Source organism: Sciurus carolinensis, unplaced genomic scaffold (assembly GCF_902686445.1).
Source record: "Sciurus carolinensis unplaced genomic scaffold, mSciCar1.2, whole genome shotgun sequence".
In the NCBI taxonomy this organism is placed as follows: Eukaryota; Metazoa; Chordata; class Mammalia; order Rodentia; family Sciuridae; genus Sciurus; species Sciurus carolinensis.
In genome coordinates, this window is record NW_025920222.1 from 555536 (window position 1) to 579636 (window position 24101).

The 24101-nt window shown below is 34.9% G+C and overlaps 1 pseudogene; it reads left to right on the plus strand.

Annotated features, from left to right (window-relative positions):
- Positions 1-268: 268 nt before the first annotated feature.
- On the plus strand, positions 269-23675 carry LOC124975197 (flavin-containing monooxygenase 5-like; annotated as a pseudogene).
- The last annotated feature ends 426 nt before the right edge of the window (positions 23676-24101 follow it).

Below are 24101 nucleotides of genomic sequence, written 5' to 3' on the forward strand. Positions count from 1 at the left end.
ATGCTTCTGGAAACAGTAAGATAACACTATGGACCTTATCAGCTCTGGGTCCTGCAGGCAACAGGGCTGCCCTATTCTGTGCAGGATATTCCTTCTGAAGAGGGCAACCAAATCTGACTTTCTGAAAATCACCTTTTGTTACAGCATTTATTTTAGTGTCATGACAACTGTCTTTCTTAAAAACTGTTGACAGATTCGTGCTGTCTCTTGTCATTCTTTCTTTAGAAAAAGTAACATTGCCATAGCCAGGTGAAGACCTGTGGAGACCATGACCAAGAAAAGAATTGCTATGATTGGGAGTGAATCCTGTGTACTCTCTTCTGTCAAGTGCTGCCTGGATGAAGACTTGGAATCTGTTTGTTTTGGAAGGACTTATGACATTGGAGGGCTGTGTAGACATTAGGTAAATCTCCTTGTTCCTTAATACTTGAAGCCCTCCCTGCAGATGGGTGCATGCAACATTTTTTCTCATGTTAGATAATATGAGAGCTTGATAGTGACTAAACCTGATAAAATTCTGCCTGTTGACTTAACATCTCCCCATCCCACATTTATGAGGGTTTCTCTTTCCCTCTGTTGGCTACAAAATGCATTGCACATGTCCCTTTTTTTTCCTTTTCTGTTGTCTATGAAAACCACAGACAATATTTTCATTTCATTAGTTTTTCTGTTTTTCAGAAGAGGGAAACAATCTGGTGAGGTAGGGAGGATGAGTAACAGAACAACATATATTAGAAAGCACAAAGGGATTAGAAAATGTAGAGTGGTTGTTTCTGGTATGTCTAAAAGGCAAATGAGCTAGAATTACCTGCTAATAACTCTTTCCAGGAATACCTCCCTCCAATCTTCAACAATACTTTTTCTATTAAAAAAAATCCAGGTATTTTTCTGACATTTCTTTTCCTTGAATAAGGTATAAAATTTGATTGTAGTGTTTGCTGTAAACTTCTTGCTTTGAGAAGTTCAAAGTCCTTTTTCTTCCAGAAGAGGGTAGAGGGCACCGGCAAATGGGTTTTCTTGTCCTTACACATACTCAGTTTTAAAATTAAATTGTTTTAATATGCACATCCAACCCTACAACTTGTTAGTAACCATTGACAATATCGTCTATTTAAATGGTATGCTTATTAGTGCCAAAAAGTATCAGTCATCTTCATTGATCTCTAACTTGGTTTACTTTTAAGCTCATTTTCTGGACAAGTGAATGGAATTGAGTGTCACAGGTATATTTCACATCATAAAAACTAACACAGTGTTGGCCAGCTACTTAAAAGTGGCCTTATGACATTTCTTAGTTGATCAAATGTGTTGTATCTTGGCTCCATTTTGGGAACTAATTCTGACTATAGTCTTATTCAGATCTAAAATGAATCTCCTTAGCAAATCCCTATACCTTTATCATAATCAGATGTGGGCTGAAAATCCTGTTAATTTGTTTTTATAACAGAAAATTCTACTCTTGAAATCCAGTCACACCTCAGTGTAGAGGAGGTTAAGAGCACTGTTTTAGATTCAAAGACTGTCATTTACAAGAAGTATGGCCTTGGGAGAATCTTTAAACCTTTCTGACCACTGTTTTTTTTAATCTTTAGGAAGGGATAATAGTAATACCTCCTTTGTACAGTGATCATAGGGAGTAAGTGAATGAATAATTACATCAATCACTTATAAAAGTGACAGCTCTGCATATGGTTACATGTCAGTTATTATTCATGCCTAGAGTGAGACCCCTACATTTTGAGTCTCCTTAAGCATCCTAGCCAGGTTTGGCAATTACTGAACTGCAGTGAAATCAATTGAGGCAGGGATGATGTTGGAAGTGTAGCCTTTATTCTGACTGGTTATCAGTTTTGTGGTTTTTAAACTCTAAAGGGATTTGAAGTTAAAATCTGCTGAATATACAGTCTGAGGATTTCTTTTTTATTATCCTCAGGGCAAAATTTCAACACCTTATGAACTGCTTCTATAAAAAAATAAACTTTCATTATAATGCTCTGACTTCTCTGACTTTTCTTAACATAGATATACCTATATGGCTCACTATTATATTCTAAAACCAAGAATGATGCCTGGCATATATTTCCTACCCAATATATTTATGTTTAATAAGTGGATTTTTGAGAAGGAAGCTGTCCTGAGTGGCTGCTAAAAATGTTTATGGAACTATAGACCCTCATTTACACATTTTTCAGTTACATAGCTGTGGAGACTGTTATTCTAAACATTCTTTAATGGATTGAACATATTTTGCATGTTGCTGGTGGTTACATTGAGAACTTTTTCCTGAAATGTACTTCTCTATCAGTCCCATGATCATTATTTGGAGTCTAGTTGTCCTTCCATTTCCCAAAACTTTTTTATAATTTGTTAGAGGTTTCATAAGTAGAATTGATATAAGAACTTTGAAATTCCACCTCCACTGGTAGGTGTCCAATAAGAAAACTGGGAATTCAGGTTTTCTATTTTCTCATTTTTTGTGACAGTTTCCTAGGATTCAGTGTATTTTTATTTTCTTCTGATAGTACCACTTACTCTCCTATGGTGATTCCTCTTTCATTTTTCTATCTGCCAAACAGGTGTTTTCTCAGACACTACCATATCTATTTTCTGATCATGTTCCACCTACCAAACTATTATTGTCTCCTCCTTGTACAGCTGAAAACTTTCTAATAATTTTTATGAAATCTTAAGACATTAATTTCAATCAATTCTTGATCTCTTCATTAACATTAAGTAAGACTGATGGTACAAAGTAGGTTGTGATATGATATATATATCAGTTTACTCTGATGTTACCTTATGAATGAAATTACTTGAAAAGTTAATACATTTCTTTCAAAATGCTAAGGATGTAATAAGTACTCACTGATATAAAATAATCTTGGTATTTCTGAGTCAAACTGCAGATCTAAAAATCATTAAAGTACGCTAAACTGTGCTTTTCAAACTTTAATGTACACATGAATTACTGGAGATTCTCATGAACTGATTTGGAGTATACCAAAATTCTCCATTTCTGATAGGCCCTAAGTGATATTTATGCTGATGATCAGATAACTATTTCACATAGTAAAGTTTTAAAGTATAGCAGATAGACAAATAGTTGCCATGTGGGCACAATATAATATAAAATGTTACTGTTACTAGTTAATCAGAAAATTAAATAATATGCACCCTTTAATAAAATATGTTTTTTTAAAAAATCATAAATTTCATAACTCCTCCTTCCTGAAAAAAATGGCAAAAAAAGAAAATAAGACAATAAATGGATTGAAAAACAATTAAAAGGATATATTTGTCTGCTTTTCTACATATTTAAGAATTAATCACTAGGAGAATATTAACAAAAAATGATGTCAGCCCATTCATGAGATTCTGGTTGTGTTGATCTGGAGCCCCAATAAAGCACTTTGCTAAGTAATAGAGGAAACATGAAAAGCTAAAATGTTAATTATGGCAGAGATATAGTCATAAACACAATTAAATGAATACTTTGGTTGAAATAGGTAAAATAAATAAGAAAATACTTGAAAGGAGACTGCTGAAAACCTTATTAGCAGTCAAAAAGCAATAATTATTAAGCAGACAAATGAGTATGGTCAAGTTTGGATTCCTAGACTAAATGATTCTTTAATAAGAATTGGGAGGAAAATAAACCTGAATGTGAACAAATCCAACACTCACTTTTGTGGGTATTTAATGTTTTGTAATACCCACTCTCCTAATATTTATTCATTTATGTAATACATAGGAAGGAGAGGGTCCAAATTGGTTAAGGTGATTTTCTATAACCTGTGGTTTGTGACATTTCAGTGACAGTGTAATAGGCTGGATTCATTTTGCATTATTTTATTGGATTACCACCTTAACCCCATGAAGTAATTAATTGGAAATTTTTGAGGAAGCAAAAAGTTTGTTGTAGGAAGGAAGATACTGAATTAGGGATTAATGTCATCTGAACCAGTGCTTGTCAGTTTTCATGTGCATCTGAATCAATTGAGAATTTTGTTATATTAGTTCTGATTCATTATGTCTAGGGAGGGGCCTAAAATTCTGCATTTCTAACAATATCCCTAGTGATCCCCTTTGTGCTGGTCCACAGACCATACTTTGGGAAGCAAGGATCTAGAACAGTGGTTCTCAAATTTCAGTTATTTTTTCTTAAGCATTTAACTTGTTTTCTTTTTATTTTATGAATAATGCTGACAGTAACATCCTTTAACAATAATCTTCGTTTGCAAGTCTGAATATTTCTTTATAAGGCTATGTAAATTTCAAGGATTTTTATATACATTGTAGAATTACTCAGAAAATATTACACTAACTTATACTCTCCCTAGTATGTTTTGATCTAACCCATTTTTACTCAATTAAATGACTGTTACCCAGCAATAGTAACAATGGGGTAAATAGCAACTTATACTGGAAAGAGACTTAGTACATTTTCTTGAGAGCAATATCTCAATATATACAAAAATTCTTGAGACTTATTCATTCAGCTGGGAAATTCTCACTTGGAAATTCTTGTAATTGCCATCTGATCAGTGCTAAGACTGAATTTAATGTGACTACTTTGTTCACATGTTTAGAACTTTAGGTGGGATAGCTAGAATTTCTGGGGGCTATTTGAATATTTCTCTATCCTAGATATTTTCTTCTATGTGCCTAGGTTGGGCTTTCTAACAGTATTGTGGTCTCAATGTAGTTGGAGTTTTTATAGTAAAGATTTAGAATATCCTCTAAAAGCTCAGGTGATCAAGTCCAGAGATGGATCTTTTGGAAAGTGATTCATTCATTATGGCTCTGACATCATCAATGAATTAATTCTTTGACAGCTGAATGGATTACTAGGCAGTGGTAGAAACTGTAGGCAGGTGGGACATGGTTGAAAAGCAGATCATGGGTTCAGGGGGGTTACCCTTGAAGACTCTATCTTGTCCTGGGCCTCTTCCTCCAACCCCTGCTTCCTGGTTACCATGAGCTGAGAAGTTTTCTTCTGCCATATCCTTCCCTGAATTTCTGCCTTGCCTGAAGCCAAAAGCAGTGGAGCTGAAACCTCTGCATCCATGAGTCAAAAGAATTCTTTCTCATTGTCAGGTATTTGGGTCACAGCTACCAAAGCTAAATTCTTACATGGCTGCTGGGTTCCACCAAAGTGAGCCTTCTAAGACACCCAGGTGGTAGATGCAAGGCTACTTATTACTTAGTATTGAAAGACATTCAGTGCCATTTCAACTGTATACTGTTGGTCAAAAGCAAGTCATAAAGATACTGAGATTCAAGGGGAAGGAACTACACAGAGGCCCAAGTACTGGAAGATGTATGGAGGTGGTGTATGTGTGAATTTGTTTAAATTGGCATTTATTTCAGGAAATTTTTCAACTGCTCACTGGCTATTTGTAAATCATGAAATTAGTTCTCAAGTTGCCATGAATACTTCTAATTTACTGCAGGAAAATCCTGCAGAAGGGAGAGTCAGTATTTACAAATTGGTGATCATCAATACTTCTGAGGAGATGATGTGGTTCAGTGACTACACCATCCCAGATCATTATCTTAACTTCATGCACAATTCCCAGGTCCTTGAGTATTTCAGGATGTATGCCAAAGACTTCAACCTTTTAAAGTATATCCAGTTCAAGGTAGGCAGTTTTGTGGGTGTCTTTGTGTTTGAAGTTCTTTATCAAGTAAATGAATAATGTGGCTTCATTTACCAGGGCTTATGTGTAAATATTAGCTTGATATGCTCAAGTACAAAGACTCCACTCTTTGTTCTCTCTCTAAAATACCCCTGGGAAAGTCTCTCATATATTTTTGCTGCAGATACAGAAAGATACCTGTCACCAGTATTTTCATTGTCTTCATTTCATAATCTGCTTATAATAAAGGAGATGAGGGGAATGAATATGTATGGGAACTTTAAATCTTTCTGGTTCTACTTTTTGATTATTGCTTTTTTTCTTTATACTTTCTGAGGCACTTTTCAATATATTATTTTATGTGATCACCAAAGAACCTGGTGAAGTACTTAGTGACTCAGAAGTTATTGAGGAAGCAAAGAAGTTAAATCTGGTGGAGAGAGTAGAACACTGAATTAGGAAACAAAACCCTGAATTCTGGCCCTTGTTCTTACCATTAATTAACTTGTGACCTGTGATGAGTTACTTTCTCAACTTGAATTTATCATAATTTTCCTTTTATGTAAAAGAAGATCATTGTACTATATGACTTTTGGTTCCTTTCTTCTCCAAAGACTGCTGTGATTTTCCCATAATTTATAATCATGATCATAAACAGATATATCACCTGGCTTAAAGTCCAAAACTTCCAACTTTTTTCTGTTTAGCAACAATAATAAAATGGAAATATCAGGTGACAATTTCCAAAGCCAGTCATTTACAGCCCAGTTGTGCATCTCTGACCTGTCTAAGTGACAGTTCTTGAACAAGTTTGTTACTGTACTAAGCAGTAATGATGCAAAGACAAAATAATAAGTGACTTAACTAAGTAACTGAGTTTAAAGACAAAGAAAATTGAAGAAAATTATTATTATATGTATAAGTAATAAACCAAGTAATAAGTGCTATAGAGATCTATGCATTGCAGCTCAGAAGAGGGATGTTTAACCCATCAGGGAAGAGGAATCAAGTTCCAGGAAAGACTTTTAGAGAAGATAATGTCCAAGCTGAGTCTTGAGTAGAAAGGAGTCTACCAAATGAAGAAGGAATAAAAGGATGATCCAAGTAGAAGCACCAGCTTGTGTAGAAACACATGACAGGAACTATAAATAGTACAGGATGGTTTAGGCTTAGTGTCTCTATTATTCAACCAAGACATTATAGCCAAGGCCCTAGAACCTCATTGGAATGCATTCTTGATGTTTCCTTAGGCTGGCAGAGTAACCCATATTTATTGCTTTCTTAAAAAAACTAAAAATTATATCACTATTTCCCCATCTCACAGCCTCTTTATCTATAATTATTTGTAAAGTGGGCATATGTAAAAGGCAAAGAGAGATTCCTTTAAAAAAATAAGAGCCACTGAAATATTTTCCTGCTCTAACATGAAAGGGAACCTCATAGTCACATGTTAGTGTTAGTCAAAACTAGTTAGAGGCTAGTCAAAGAGAACAGAATTTGGGTGTCAGAAGACATCAGAGATTTTGGGGATGTCTGGAGTTAGTGAAAGAATAGGTGTTTAGTGCACAGAGTTTCACAGATGTACAGGAGAAATTCAGAATTTATTCAGGTGCCACAATACCTTAATGCAGAGACTAAAAATCCTCACAAATCCTACTTTTCTAGAGGCACAGGAGAGTACATTAGACTGTCAACTCCATTTTACTTTATCTGCCTTATAGAAGTCTTCTCATTTGGACCACAACCTCAAACAAAACTGTTCTTTATGGAGTATGAAAATCAAATATTCTTTCAAGGACCCTAATGATGTGATGGTAACTGTGGTATCAACATTTTGTGTAACATTTTGCAGGATAAGTCATGTCTGGGAAGATATACATTGTACTGGTTATGGTTACAGTCCCCTATGTATGTTACTTTTCTTTCAGATCACTGTGTACAGTGTGAAGAAAAGGCCTGATTTCTCTACTTTAGGTCAGTGGGAGGTGGTCACTGAGTGTGAAGGAAAAAAGGAGGTGAATGTCTTTGATGGAGACATGGTTTGCACTGGCCATCACACTAATGCTCGCTTACCCCTGGAAAGTTTTCCAGGTGAGTGACCTACCAGAAACTTAACTAAGAAAGGAGGTTGACCCTCAAGCCATGCCTTTGACACTGAGGAATAGAAGGTTGTGGTCTGAGTGATTTTTACCTTGGGGTGAAATAAGGCTTACCCTAATTGTGCATGTTAGCTTGAAAATGGAATAATTTGTATTACTGTCATTTGGGCAATGGTAATTTTAGAATTTAGAGGTCTGTGAACAATCATGCCACCACATAATGCCATTTCAGTCAATGCTGGAATACAGAGTGGTGATCCCATAAGATTATAATGTGGACTGAAAAATTCCTATTGGCTGAGTAGTATCATAGCCATTATGATATCATGGTGATGTTGATGTACAAACCCATCTGCACTGTCAGTTGTATAAAATTATAGCTCACACAATTTTGTATGTGGTACATAATAATAATAAACAACCATGTTATGGGTTTATGTATTTACTATATTTAGCATAGAGTATACTGCTTCTACTTATAGAAACATTTACTGTAAAGCAGACTGCCATGTTACACCAATTAGCCTCACATGTCTCATGTTTATTGTGGGTCTTGATTGCATCAGGAGGCCACATCAAGTGACTGACCTAAATAATCTATGCTTATGTAAGTACTTCTATGATGTTTTCACAATAATGAAACCAACTTACAAATTTTTGAGAACGTATGTATTTCTGACAAGTAGAACACGATTGTATTTAGTTTCACAATGACTTTGGTCTTCTTAAGGATCAAAAAGAAAGACTGTGGAAGTCTTATACAGCTTTGGTTCAGATGTGGAATTTTTCAGTGATTGAAGAACTAACAAATATTGAGTTTCTAAGGGATAAATAAAAGCCTGAATAATTTAGTTTCAGTTTGGGGCCTGAACTTTCATTTTCTAAAAAAAATGCACTTTATGTATGTCCTAGAGTATACAGAAACATATATACTCTAATTGAAATGGGAATATCTATCTAAGGGAATGAAAAGACAAAAGAGAATGGCAGTTTTCTGAGGCAGTTTGGATTTGTGTGTCTGCAAATACAAAATACAAACTATTCATGATAAAGAAATCACAAGTTACTATTCTGGGGCTATGGAAGAAAAAACAAGCAAATGTATTCAGAATGACAAGAATACCTGAATAAGGGGAGATCATATGCTTCAAGAATATGTGCTTCAAGTTTAAATTCTACAAAAGAATGATTTTACATATGATATCCATCATATAAACTATCATTCAAAAATTATTTTATGTTCTCTTGCAGGAATTGAGAAGTTCAAAGGACAGTACTTCAATAGTTGAGACTATAAAAACCCAGAGGCATTGGCTGGAAAAAGTCTTTATAATTGTTGGGAATTCTGGAGTAGATCTGGCTGTAGAGATTAGCTACACAGTCAAGCAGGTTTGAGTCAATGATTTACTTTGCTTCATTCTATCTTCAGTCTTATCAAGAAGGTAGACCCAACAGAGTATGGATGGCTGCCCATTGTCCATCAGTAGCAGTGGCAAATATGGGGCTTGGTTTCATTGCCTAATTGGCATCATGATTTATGCTAATGGAGAGGCATGATTACTGGTTAGAGTTCCAATACTCATTTGGCTTTATACTAAGGAATAAGTTCACTGCTTCAGGCTACGCTCAGAATCCCAGTTAGGGCTGGGGTTGTAGCTCAGTGGCAAAGTGCTGACCTGGAATGTGTAAGGCACTGGGTTACATCCTTAGAACCACAGAAAAATAAACAAATAAAACAAAGGCATACTGTCCATCTACAACTACAAAAATATTTTTTTGAAGAATCCTAGTTAGCCTCTCCCTGGCTTTGATGAAGACCAGGTATTTGCTGGAAGAGTTTGTGTAAATGCAATATTGAGAGTGTGAATTGTCCATTGGCCAGAAGAAATGCCATGTTCTCATATAAAGGAAGGCACATTTTGGTAATTAAAAATTTTTATTTGACAAGATGGTAGGTGAATTTTCTTTTTGCCATTCAAATGGAAAAAAAAGAAGCAATCTAATCTTTCCAAAATCATATGGATATCAGCACTTACCCACTGAGCCACTTCCCCAGCCCTTTTTATATTTTATTTAGAGACAGGGTCTCACTGAGTTGACTAGAGACTTGCTAAATTGCTGAGCCTGGCTTTGAACTCATGATCCTCCAGTCTCAGCCTCTGGAGCCACTTGGATGATAGTCATGCACCACTGATCTCAGCCTATTCCATGATTTTAATGAGTCCTATAGGTGGTAAGTGCTAGTGAAGTTCAGAGTATAGAGAGAATTCTCAGCCTGAAAGGTCGGTGATGTTCTCATAGAGGAAGCCAACTTGACCTGGATCATAAAAATGAATGTGCTGAGGAGAATTTAAAGGAGGAGAACTTTTCAAGCACATTAAAGAGAAACATAGTGGTGGATCACAGTGAGATATATTCTTGCACAGTTTTTGGGAAGGCAAATGGCAGAAAAATTTTAAAAAAGATTGTACAGAACTAAAATGCCACACTAGTGAGTTTGAACTTAATCTTGAATAAAGTGGGAGTGCTTTCAGATTGTGAGCCAGAATGATAAAAGTAAACATTATTTTCCATGCATTAGGTATTCCTCAGCACCAGGAGTGGGACTTGGATCCTGAATCATGTAGGGGACCATGGATATCCTTTTGATGTGGTACACTTTTCTCAACTTAACTTCTTATATCAAAGATATGTGGCCAAGCATCAGCAAATATATTTTTGGAAAAAAAGTATGAGTCAAAGATTTGATTATGAAATGTTTGGTCTGAAGCCTAAACACAGGTATGTTCTCAGGATGGTAATGGAGTTGATAATGGCTAAGATACAAGAACAAGGATGGTTCACACAGATGAACAGAGCTATCTCTACCCATACACTAAGAAAATCTGGGCGGTGGGGTTGTGGCTAAGTGTTAGAGTGCTTGCCTAGTATGTGTGAGGCCCGGGGCTCAATTCTCAGCACCACATATCAAATAAATAAATAAAATAGAAAGAAAAAAAGAAAATCCAGAGAATTTCAAATTCAATTTTTACCTTATCAATCACAGAAGAACAAGATATTTTGGTCTGAAGGATTTCTGTCACTTATTCTCATTGGCATTAACCATTTCCTTATTCTGTCAGGTATCAGTTCTTTGTATATTGTGCCCAACAACAACAAAAAGATAGTACACGGCAGTTCACCATTCAGTCAGTCAACAAATATGGGGCACCTCTTCTGAGCAAGGCATTATATTGGGCATGAAATACATAGAGAAAAGACATGATAATACAAATAATACCTTAACTTTTTTGAAGAGTTTTTAAAGACAAGCACAGTGATGAGTTATACGTATTATCTCATTTACAACTCACAAATGGCCCTGGGGGTCTGTACGTTTTTTATGACCATTTTACAGATTAAAAAAATTGAAACTAAGTGAAACTAAGTAATTTTGATGAGAAAAGCATGAGTAACAAATGGAAGACTTCAGAATGGATCTTACCTTAAAAATATAAATGAGAAGACAGACAACCGGATATGACAAAGAAATGCATAGGATGAAGAGTATAAAGAATGAGATTCTCATATAGCCAGGAGGACCATTGTAAAATCATTTTTATATACTGACTTTAAATGATTTTTTTCTGACTCATCTCTCATTTTTGAAAATGTTCAGATCTACAGAAAAGCAGTTCAATAATAAATACATTGAACATTCATATTTCTTTTACCTAGATTCACCTATCAAATATGGCCATATTTACCTTTTCTGTTTTCCCTTTTAGAAGATAAGGAGATCCAAACAATATGTAATATACATACATACTTAAGAACATTTTTTAAAAGTAAGTCAAAATCATTAATATATACCTAAGAAAAAGGGCACTCTGTTATATTCCATAATACAATTATCACATTTGGGAAATTTAACATTGATAAAATACATTACCTAAAATGTTGGCATATTCAAATTTCCACACATGTCCCAATAATATTCTGTTCTTTTTTCCTTTGGGTTCTAGGGATTGGACCCAGAGGCACTTTACCACTGAGTTATATTCCCAGTCCCTTGTATTGTTTTAGATAGGGTCTCACTAAGTTGCTTAGGGCCTTGCTAAATTGTCTCAGCAATTTAAAATTAATTAGTGAGATGATGCTTGGATTCTGTTGTTTCCAACAAATTTTTCATTTAGTTATTTAAGCATGAATATCTTTTGTATTTGGAAAACAAATTGAGGTGTTATGGAATAAAAAGAGGTACATAAATAGTGTCAACATGTAGCATTCTAATTATAATATCTTAGAATAGCAAAAGGCGCATTATAGCCTGAGACCTGCACATAGTCTGATATATCTAGACTATATGGCAAAAGTAGATGAGTAGTTAAATATATCTCTAGGTATATTAGGTAAAAAACTTTTTGTATGCTCTGCTAAATAAAAAGTTTGTGGGTTTGGGATTTAGCTCAGTGGCAGAGCACTTGCCTAGAATTTAAGCAAGTGAGTGACATAATAATAAATCTGTAATGAAAGTATTGTAGAATGACCACAGCACCTGACCCAATAATATTCTTTCTAGCTTTTTATTTTCTTTTCTAAGTTGAGGATCCTAAAGTCATGTTTACTTGCCTTTCTAATCTAAGGCAAATTGTATAGAAAGCAGATAGGAAGGGAGCCCTAAAGACAACTGTAATAGTTCAGGGGAGATAGGGAGGAAACAAAACTATTCTGGGTAATCTTCCTTTTTAAGGGATAAAGAGAATAGTCTTGGTAAACAGATATGAGACAGTTTTGTGACTTGACCATCTATGTAAATGGTGGTACTGCTAGTGAAAGGGAATATGTTTAGAGAGAAAAATGAAATCATGAGTTTGGTATGCAGAAAAGAATCTTCCTAAAAGTTAGAATCAAAGCAAATTAAATTCAACAAATCAAGGATAGTTGTAAACCATACAATATTTCTGAGGCTAGGCCAGGAAGGTAATGGAATGAGGACTGTCAGAGTCTACTGACTTACAGTTCAGAAATTAAGACTGTTTTAAAACTGAATCAAGACTTTTTTTTTTTAAACCCAAGATACTGGAAACTTGGCTTACTTATTTTCATATCCTTATTCCATGCTGTCTCTAGAAAACACTACTTAACATGTCCAAAGTATCCCAAAAGAGTTTATAGAAAGCTATTTTAATAGAAATTCTAAAATACTAGGCTGTATAACATTGGTTAAGTCACTTCACTTCTCTTGACTTCGGTTTCCACATCTATACAACCTAGATAATGACACCTATCCTATCTCCTTCATAGAATTTGTGTGACTGTCAAGTTAATGAATGGAAATATAATTTAAATTCTAAATTGCTATATGGATGTAATTTATTACACAGTTTGGGACATGAAATTCTAAATCTACCTCTTGGGCCTTTGGAATTAGAAATGGAATGAACAGAATATTAACAGACAAGTTCTGCCAGACTTAATAATATGTGGACAGAAAGTGTTGGCCTATGGCCTTATGATACCACAGGGTTTTAGTATTACTTAAGAAACCACATATGCATTCCTCAAGTAAGACTCTTCTTCCTTCACTTCTCCAGTGCTTTCCCCTTTCAGTGACTTCTAGGGTTCAGCTTTTGCCCTGAAAAGCTGAGGTAAAGTAGAACTTGTATAAAGTAGAACTTTTCCAAATTTCATTGGTAGACTGACTGGAAACCATTGATATTTTTTATCCACCTCCACCAAAGCAAAAATTTACTTACATTATTTATTTCTCTCTTTCCCCTTCTTTCCCTCTCTCTTGGTCACTCTCATTTCTCCTCTTTATCTTAATTGGCACTCATAGAGCTCTGAGCCAGCATCCAACAATAAATGATGATCTGCCAAATATATAATTTCTGGCTTGGTAAAAGTGAAATGATATGTGAAGGAATTCACAGAGACAGCTGCCATATTTGAGGATGGCTCCAGAGAGGACAACATTGATGCTGTTATCTTTGCCACAGGCTGTAGGTTTGCCTTTGCTTTTCTTGAAGTTTCCATCAAAGTGGTCAAAAACAACATATCCCCATATCAAAAGGTCTTCCCCAACCTATAAAAGTCAATTCTTGCTATCATAGGCCTGATTCAATCCTTAGGAGCCATTATGTCCATTGAAGAGCTCCAAGGATGCTGGGCCACTCAAGTATTTAAAGGTAAGTGACTGTAAAAATTGACTACTTAATTACTTGATTATGTTTAATTGTGTTTATATACTTGCTTTTAAATAGCAGTATGTATGACTGAAATGTTGAGGGTTGCATAATATTTGGCATAAAGTTATTACTAGAACATTTATTTTTAAGTGACTCTAAAGTAGTAATTTATAACCATAAACATATATTAGAATCACCTGGGATATTTTCCAAACTTAGTGATGCTTTGATCTCATCCCTGGTGATGCTTATTCAGTACATCTGGTTGTGACAGGCATAAGATTTTTTGACAAAATTTTTCCCCAGATGATTACACTTATCTAAATTTTGGACAACTGGCATGTATTTGTGAAGTAAAAGAATGTCATCTTTCATTATAGAGAATGTCAAATATAGAAATGGTGTGAATTAATTTCAGACAGCAAGTTAACACCTGGTAGGAGACTAGTCCAGAATGTAGAATATTCAACATTCAAATCCTCACACCCTCTTTACATACCTTCTTTCAGTTTTGGCTAGGAGTACTGGAAAAAAACTTTAAGGTTTGGGATAGTAGGCTCAATAAGAGTCAGCAAAGGATAAGACTTCTAAAAGGCATGATTAAATCTAGTATCATCAAAAAATTATTATGTCCCAGAACACATAATTGTTCTCTAAACTTATCAGACTACCACCTGAAAATATTATAAAATTGAAACTGGAATTCAATGAATAAGGAGAGAGATAAGAAAGATTTAAGGAATGAGAAAACATATCATTTGAAATGCAGATGAATTTTCTGGAGAAGTTTAGGCAAAATAAGTTAAGATCTGGGGGAGATTTGAGAGTTCCCTTCAAATATTTGAAGGAATAACCTACTTAGTAGGGCAAAGAGTCAAACTAGAGCCAAGGAGTGAAATCTTGAGGGTTGCATAATATCAGCTTAACATTAAAAAATAAAAAAGACAAGGCCTTTTCCTTTTTTGTCCATATAAAGGTTTTTTCTTAATTTGTTTTTAGATATACATGACAGTAAAATGTATTTTGACATATTATATACATGGAGTGCAACCCATTCCAATTTGGATCCCATTCTTGTGGTTCAACATGTGGAGTTACACTGGTCTTGTATTCATATGCAAGCATAGGAATATATGTCTAATTCATTCTTCTGTCTTTCCCATTCTCATCCCTCCTCCTTTCTCTTCATTCCCCTTTGTCTAATCCAGTGAACATCCTTACATTTCCTCCCTATCCTCCCCTGTTATGAGTTATCATCCACATATCAGAGAGTACTTTGGGCTTTTATTTCTTGGGACTGGTTAATTTCTTTAAAATTTTTTTTGATGTAGATGGAAAGTAATACCTTTATATTATTCATTTCTTATGTGGTATTGAGGATCAAACCCATGACCTCACACATGCTAACCAAGCACTGAAACATTGAGTCACAACCTTAGTCCTGATTTACTTCACTTAGCATGATTTTCTCCAGTTCCATCCATTTACTAGCAAATGCCATAATTTTATTCTTCTTTATGGCTGAGTAATATTTCATTGTGTATATACACCACATTTTCTTTATCTATTCATCTGTTGAAGGGCACCTAGGTTGGTTCCGAGGCTATTCTATCATGAATTGAGTGCTATAGAAACTGATGTGGCCGTGTTACTGTAGTCTGCTGATTTTAAGTCCTCTGGGTATAAACCAAGGAGTGGGATAACTGGGTCAAATGGTGGTTCCATTCCAAGTTTTCTGAGGAATCTCCATACTGCTTTCAACAGTGGTTGCAACAGTTTGCAGTCCACCAGCAATGTGAGTGAACATTTTCCCCTACATCCTTGCCAACATTTACTGTTACTTGTATTTTGATATATTTCTGACTGAGATGAACTCTCAGTATAGTTTTAATTTACATTTCTCTCATTACTAGAGATGTTGACCATTTTTTCATATTTTCTGACCATTTGCATTTCTTCTGTGAAATGCCTGTTTGGTTCCTTTGCCCATTTATTGATTGAGTTTGGGGGGATTTTTGTTATTAAGCTTTTTGAGTTCTTTGTATATGCTTGAGATTAATGCTCTGAGGGTAGATGTTAAAGATTTTCTACCTTTCTGAGAGCTCTTTTGATTGTTTCCTTTGCTGTTAAGAAGTTTTTTATTTGATACCATCCCATTTATTGATTCTTGATTTTACTTCTGCTTTAGGAGTCTTATGGAGGATGTCAGTTCCTGAGCTGACATGATAGAGAGTTGGGCCTTCTTTTTCTTCTAATAGGGGCAGGGGTTTTAGTCTAATGCCTATATCAACAAAACCTTTTCTTGGGCAGCCTCTGAAATTGTGAGAAAACCAAACATAATGCAAAAGAATGTCACATGGCTAGATGGCCATTTGAAGAGAGGTGAATGGAGGAAAGTTAAGCCTCAGAATAGAGAGAAGCCAGATGACTTTGAAGATTCTTTCTAAAGAAGAAATTCTTTGATCCTATAATTATTATAATAAAATTTGTTATCATTACTAGTATTTAATTAAAATTATTCAGTGTTTTCATTGGAATTATAGCTTACTGTTTACTAGTGAGATCCTCATGATGTCAGAGAGAAAAAATATAGTGCTATATACTTAATAGGTAAAAGACATCTTTCCAAATGTCTGACATTTTTTAATTCCTTACAGTCTATGCAGTGGGTCATGTACTATTTAAGAGCCCTGCACCACCAAATGCAAGTAACCCATGGTTGGCTTAATTCTAGTCATATTAAATGGATATTTTAATTAGATCAATTAAGTAAGGGGAGAAAAATTCATTAACATAGGCCAAAGCATCTTAGTATGCTTGAAGCAAATGGTACTCTTATTCCATGCCCAAGTAACTTACAAAGAGAAATTGGAAAAAAGTGTATTTTGGAGAATCTGCATTATGGGTATGAGAGTAGGTGATCTGAAGGGAAATGTACAAAAAATTCAACTTTTTATGGTGGCAGAAGCCTAGCACACATTCTTCCAACTTTTGCAAAAAAGAAATCTTTGGAAGAATCCTTATGACTTTACCAAACTTCCAACAGGAACCCTAAGTTTTTTATTCTAGCCATGACTTACTTGTCTACCTACCAAATTCTTGTCTTTCTCATCCCTGAATTTTATCTTCACCAGTTCATCTTTGACCTAGTTTCTCCTAGTCTTTCAAGTCTGCCCAGCTCAGTCTATCCTCTTCTTTGGTCTGTCTTCCCTCTACTAAATCCCATTTTCCTTCTTCCTTCATTCTCTGGAATGATTGCCCTCTTGTCAAGGGAAATATTCCACCCTTTTCTATAACATTGAACCCACGTTCTTGCCATGAATGAAATCAAGTATCTTTATTCTTTGCCTGTTTTGCCAGTCTCACAAGGGTTCTTTCATTCAGCAACTTTCTTTCCTTGAAAACCATATCAAGTTATACCAATCCTTTGTATTACCAGAAGGTATAATGTCATAGGGTAACATTTAGGTTCCACCACAGATTGGTATAAATTGCTTTTTCAGGTTCATTTTTATTAGTCTTTACCACACATCAAGACTTCTAGAAGCACCTGATGACTTACTCACTAAGCAACAATATAGCAGATAAATTTGTACCCAGAGCTTTTGTTTCTGATGTTCTCTTCTTAGTATGCCCTCCCTTTACTTTCTGTTTATACAGGACAAACCTATGCATATTTCCTCCCTCCTTTATTAGTATATTGAAAGCTCTTTAAATAATCATGTTTATTTACCTTTCTATTCCAAGGCTAGACTGATGCCTAGCACATAGAAGATATCTAATAAATGTCACTTCTAATGAATGTAGTATGGCCTTCAAGCAAAATAAGTTCTGAATTCTGTAGTAGAAACTTCATAAGATCTCAGCTTATCAAGTGCCTTGGCCAATTTTTCTTTATGTTAAAAGGCTGAACTGGTCTGGAAGACCAGTATGACCACCATATCTCTTTTCTCTTGTAACATTATACCAAAATGTGCAGGGTATGTCAGGATTTCAGAAAGTCAGGATTACACAAATACAAAATGCCTTACAACTGAGAGTAGACCTTGAAAGACCCCTTACCATAGAGTTTAATTTAGACTCTCTTCATTTCCACATTGTCTTGGGGACCCTGGGAAAATAAACTTCAATTCCTCACTGTTCTTCAACAACATTGTTCAGCAAACACTTACTGATCTCTCAGTATATATGATCTCCTAGGTTCAGAAAAAACAGAAAAACAAAAAATTCCTATTTTTATAGAACTCAGAGTCATAGTAGGAAGATAGACAAGAAGCAAATATTTAATGTGTTCATTCACTTCACACATATTTACTGCATCCTAAGCACATGGTCTAGTAACAATGTAGAGGAGCTACTATGGGAACAGTGGGCAACAAGTACCCAATTCTTCCATGGCTTTATACTAAAAGAAAAAAGAAAATTTTGATATATGAATGGGAAAATCACCAATATTTATATAAAGTTAGGGGATAATGACAGTAAATTGAGTTCTGGGTATTACAAGTAATTGAGAATGTTGGGAAATAATGTTATAGAAATTAAGGAAAATGAAGTCAGGGGTACTCATAGAGGTGATATCAAGAAAGTTCTTGGCTGCCATGCAAGAAGTTTTTTTTTTTTTAATTAAATGTACACTGTAGAGAACCACTGAAAGATTTTAACTGGGAGAGGAGAACTCAAATCAGATTTGAAATATAGAATACATGTTAGAGGGAGTAAAATGTGAATGTCAGTCCAAGTAAGACCTCATGAAGCCTTTAAACCAAAGTAATAACAATGTAAATGAATAGAAGGTGACAAATTGAATGAAACTTTATAGGAACTTTTAAAAGGATTTGGTATCAGAATACATGTTGGGGATAAGAGAGAAAAGAATCTGCCCAGATGCTGTGGCCATTATTGTAAACTAGTAATATAAAAAGGGGAGCAAGATTTGGAGGGAGATAAGAAATATGATACAATATTTGTCTAAATGAAATAATACTGAAAGTTAATGAATTCAAAGAGAACTGCATCATGGAATGTTGTAAATATTTTTGTCCATCAAATCTTAACTGATTTTTGTTATTGTTTATGAACTGACTGCCTTTCACCACCAAGAAATACATATTCACCCCCTCCTCCTCCATAAAGTTTCAAGCTAATAAATGCAAGATTTATTGCATTTATTTACTCCCTCTGACATGTATTCTAAATTGCAAATCTGATTTGAGTTCTCTCCCAGTCAAAATCCTTCAGTGGTTCTCTATAGCCTACATTAAATGCAAATTTCTTGCATGGCAGTCAAGAACTTTCTTGATATCACCTCTATGAATACCCTGTAAGAAGTAATTGGAAATAAGCTCTCAAAATGTATTTCTTGAGCATCCTAAAAGACCTATGATTAATTTCAAAGGAAACATTCTCATTCTTCCTTATTGATTTATAAGTAATAATTTCTGTAACTAAAATGAGAAAAGACACCAAAAAAACACAGTAAGCTCTAAGTATTAAATTTTTGACTTCTGTGTTTCAGGATGAGCATATCAGGATAGTTAATGCAGTGTGCCCAGAAAAGGGCAACTAGAATGGCAGAGAACATGAAACCTGTTACATAAGGAACCTGTGCTGGTTAGCCAGGTAATGAGAAGATTAAAGTAGTTATGACAGGTGCTTTCTACATATTTTAATATCTGTCTGGTGTTAAAATTCAATTCTGTGACCCCAGAAGGAAGAGATATTTCCAATGATGCAAGTAGAACAGAAAGAGATTTGGGGAAAAATAATGTTCCAGCAACTACAGCCATCAATTATATCATCTCCTTAGATGGCAGTTAAATCTCCAAGACCAGGGACATTTAAGGAGGAATGAGATGATCACTTGATATTGTATTGTAGAAAGAAGGATTGTACTGAGTAAGACACATTCCTGTACTGAAATTCTACATTCCAGAATTTTATAGAGTAACACTTTAGGATTGTGGCTTAAATTTTCTACAAGGCATAGGGTGTACATTTCTGGTCATAAGGCTATATATCTGAGCAAAAGGCTAATTATTTGAGCTATAGTTGTTTATATGAACTTAAATATGATTCTGCCTTTGTCTATCCATGCCATTGGTGTTAGATTCTAGTACAGGAACTGTACATTAATGCTTAAATTTATTTGTCAAGATTGGGTATTATGAGTTACCCTTGGTCTTACCCCCTACACAAACTCCTATCTAATAAAAGAGGATAGAAGGTGAGGCTTATCTTCCATAGGACTTTAGCATAAAATGTGATTGAGAATTTATGTTTACTTCCTTTACTGTCCATTGTATAAAAATACATTTGTTATTAAGATACCTGTGTAGGTGCATTTTTCCAGACCCCTCCTTTTTTGAGATGTGTTTTATTACATTGCTCAGACTGATTGAACCCCTGAACTCAAATTATCCTCCTCATCCTCCCAAGTGCTGGGATTGCAGGTTGTGTCACCACATCCAACTTTCCTTTGACCTTGTATCTCATTTTCATGTGCTTTTAAGACCATTTGTCATTTCCATGTGTTCATATTTCATTTACCAATTCAAAGACTATGGTAGGGAGGAGGCAGGTATTTGTTGAAAAGCAGAGTACAGTAAACATGTTAAGACAAAGCAGAATAAAGTAAGCTACACATATACAGGTGAATATTATTTATCTGAAATGCTTAGGACTATAGGTGTTTTGAAATTCATGCAATTTCAGAGTTTGAAATATTTGCATATATATAATGACCTATCTTGGAGATGGAACCCAAATCTAAAAATGAAATTCACTTATTTTTTATATGTACCTTATAAACATAGCCATAAGGTAATTTTATACAATAGTTTTAATGTGCCTGTATTTTTGACAGTGAGCTATCATGTGAGGTGAAGTGCTAAATTTTCTACTTGTGGCATCTTCTCAGCGTTCAAAGAGTATTGGGGTTTGGAACATTTCAGATTCCTGTTTTGCCAATTAGGTATGCTCTACTTATTATATTTTGAAGGTGGCTGGATTGGGTAATCAAGCAAACTATAATCTCTTTGAGTACAGAAAATTATTCTATATTTCTTTGAATTTCTCATAACAGTAATTGTTAATGGGATCATTGTTTTTACTGAGGTAATTTACACTCAAATTTTAAACTTTTTTCTTTAGGGCTAAAGAAATTTTTTTCACAAAGTGAAATGATGGCAGATATAACTAAAATTCAAGAGGAAATGGCAGAAAGATAAGAAATTCTCCCAAGATGATGTATGGTAACTTTTTCTACATATTTCTTAATACAAACAATATTTTACTACATTTCAGTTTCCTCTTGTTAATTTGAGAATTCTGATGAAAAAGGGAACAATATTGGTGACAACTGAATGGGGATATATCACTAACAGTTTCAATGTGAATGAGAAAGGAGAGAAAACTCAAGAAAAGTTTATAAACACTATGTTTAGGATTTAAAAGAAAAGTTAGATATAAAAAAACTCATGAAAAAAAGTTAGGTATGTTATTTTGGGAGGAATTACTTGAAGCAGTAATAGAGCTGCCAAAGGAAGGAAGAGTATGTTGAATTAATGATAATTTCAAATATGTTAAGTAGATTTACAAATCTGAACTTACTGCTTTCCTGGCTATCATCAGGTGAATAGCACATGCAGGTTAGACTGGCTTGGAGCATGAAAAGTCAATGTGATGTGGTAAGATAATAACATCAGCTGACTGCTTTGTGCTTTGGTGAACACAGTGATTCAGAAATCTGAACTTGAGCTCAATCACAGGGTTATTTTTATTCAGAAAAAGTGGAAATCGATTTTTGAAGTCCACAAAATGGTGGTTTTCTGCAACTGACTATACTAGCATAACTCCGCTATCTTGGAGGAAGAGAAAGTAATTTTTTATTTAATCTTCTTATCCTTACAAGGTGCTGTCCTATTTTCTTCCCCTCTTTCATGGCCAAAACATCTAAAGTTTCTACCTCCTATGTTCTTAGGCCTCTCGCCTTGCTCCCCAGAGTCCCTGCATTTCAAACTCACCTCCTTACTCCTGACACTGTTCCTTTGAAAGTCATCCATAACCAGGTTCCAAACTTTCACTACTGAGCTTGGCATTTTTAAACATTTTCTCTTGGAGTGCTTTCTTTCACTTCTTTTCTGGCACTAAACTCTTTTATTTGGACTTTTCTACTGTCCTTACTTTGACTTATTCTTGTCCCACCACCTTCTTACTATAAGTAAGGATATAATTTGAACTTTATTAAGGGTTGACAGTTACATTCAACATTTTATGTACATGGAGCTTATTTAATCCTCATAGCAATCCTGCAAGGCTGGATTCACTAGAATCCTTTTGTGAAACCTTCATGAAAACTCCAGCTCTTGATCTACTGCTATAAGATGAATAAGAGCATGCACACAAACACGTGAAATTAATATCATCTCCAGAGAGCAAAGCTCCCAAATTCTTTCCTATTTAATCTCTTTGAAACTCCAGCCCATTTTGATAAAGTACTACTTGGCCATCAATCAGTTCCTTCAGAATTCCATCTCAAGAATTCTACCTAAAATTTATTTTCTAATCATTTTTTCCTGTCCTTGTTTTTGAATCCCTCAATCAGCTTAATTTAACTTTCCTCTTATTTCCTTTGTGTTCCATTGTTCCTTCTTTTTACTACAGAAAGTAGCAAGTGAAAGTCTCCTAGTCACACTTCTTCCACATATTTTACTGTTCACTGCATTTTCCCACTAAAAAGTCTCTTTAGCTCTCCAAAAGCACTTGGTGTAATCATTTCATCTGGATCCAAATGGAGAGCCACTTCCTTTTGTAGGATAAGTCACCCTCCCTCATCCTTTCAGGATTCCAAGTTAACATTTTCCCTGGGAAGCCCCACTCTGTGGACACCCCCTACCCCACCACCATTGCCCTCAAAATAAATGAGAATCCCATGTTTGAGGATTTTTGTGGTGAGTTCCCTCTTTTGCATCAGTCTTCTGAATCTGGAATGCTGTCCATTCTTGTTTTCTACTAATTTAGGCATTGACCGTAAATATTCTTTGACCCATTCCTGCTTTATTCTTTCACTTTGCTGCTGTTCCCTAATTTTTATTACTTTTCTTTGTTCTCATCTTATCTATATCTTTCACATCCTTCAAAGGCCTAGTATAACTCTCTCTTAAATGCCCTTTTTACATTTCTATTACCAGTCAAACCCACAAAATTTAGCAAAACCCTTGAGTTCTGTTACATGTATACATATCTTATGTCTTACTAGTAGATTCATAAGATCTTTAAGGATGGTGACAAATACCTTTTTTTACTATTTACTATAGCTAATAGTCCAATATAAAATCAATACCAGCACTCAGAAATCACTGATTGATTGATCATATAATTGAATGCCTTGTTGATAGGCCATGGTTTCTATCTTCTCCACTTTTAGGTACTCAGAGAGCCAATATCATACCTTTCAGGGAGACTACATTGATAGCATGGAAGGGATTACTGTTTTGCTGGGAGTCAAGCCTAATCTGTCTCTTTCCTTCACTGACCCAAAGCTAGCATTATAGTTTTTTTGGAACCCTGTACACTGCTCCAGTTTCATCTACATGTCCCTGGAAAGTGTGATGGGTTTGAAAAATTATCTTAACCACAGATCATCATATCAGGAAGCCTATGAAGACAGGAGTAATTGAAAGAGTAATTCCATAGCTTCAACAAAGACAATGGTCAGGTTTATGTTAGCTGTTATTATCCTTGAGGTGATTATGGTTTATTTTTAGATGTCCCATTGTCAATGCCCTGGCTTTCATTGGGAAGCTCAATCTAGAGATGGCTTCCAAACCTAACAAGATGGAACAACTCTCAGCTTCAAATTTCCCAGAAAATACTTTTATTTCTTTTTCAGAAGTATTGATCCTCTTTCTGTTTTTTTCTGCAATGAAATCCTGGGTTTTCATTTGTGTTGATTCATCCCCCCTTACTATTGTAATCTGTCACTTTTTTCTTTCAATAATTTCTAGACCGTGAGCTCAGGGACTTCTTTAGTCATTTTTATATTATGTCCTTAGGCATGTTGATTATCAAATATTATGGTGGGGACCCAAAATCAGCATCTCTAGAAAATGGCTGACTCCATGTAATCTTTCTGGTAGAATTTGATTTTCTATTAAAAGCTCAATTTTTTATTGTTTTTAATATTATAACTA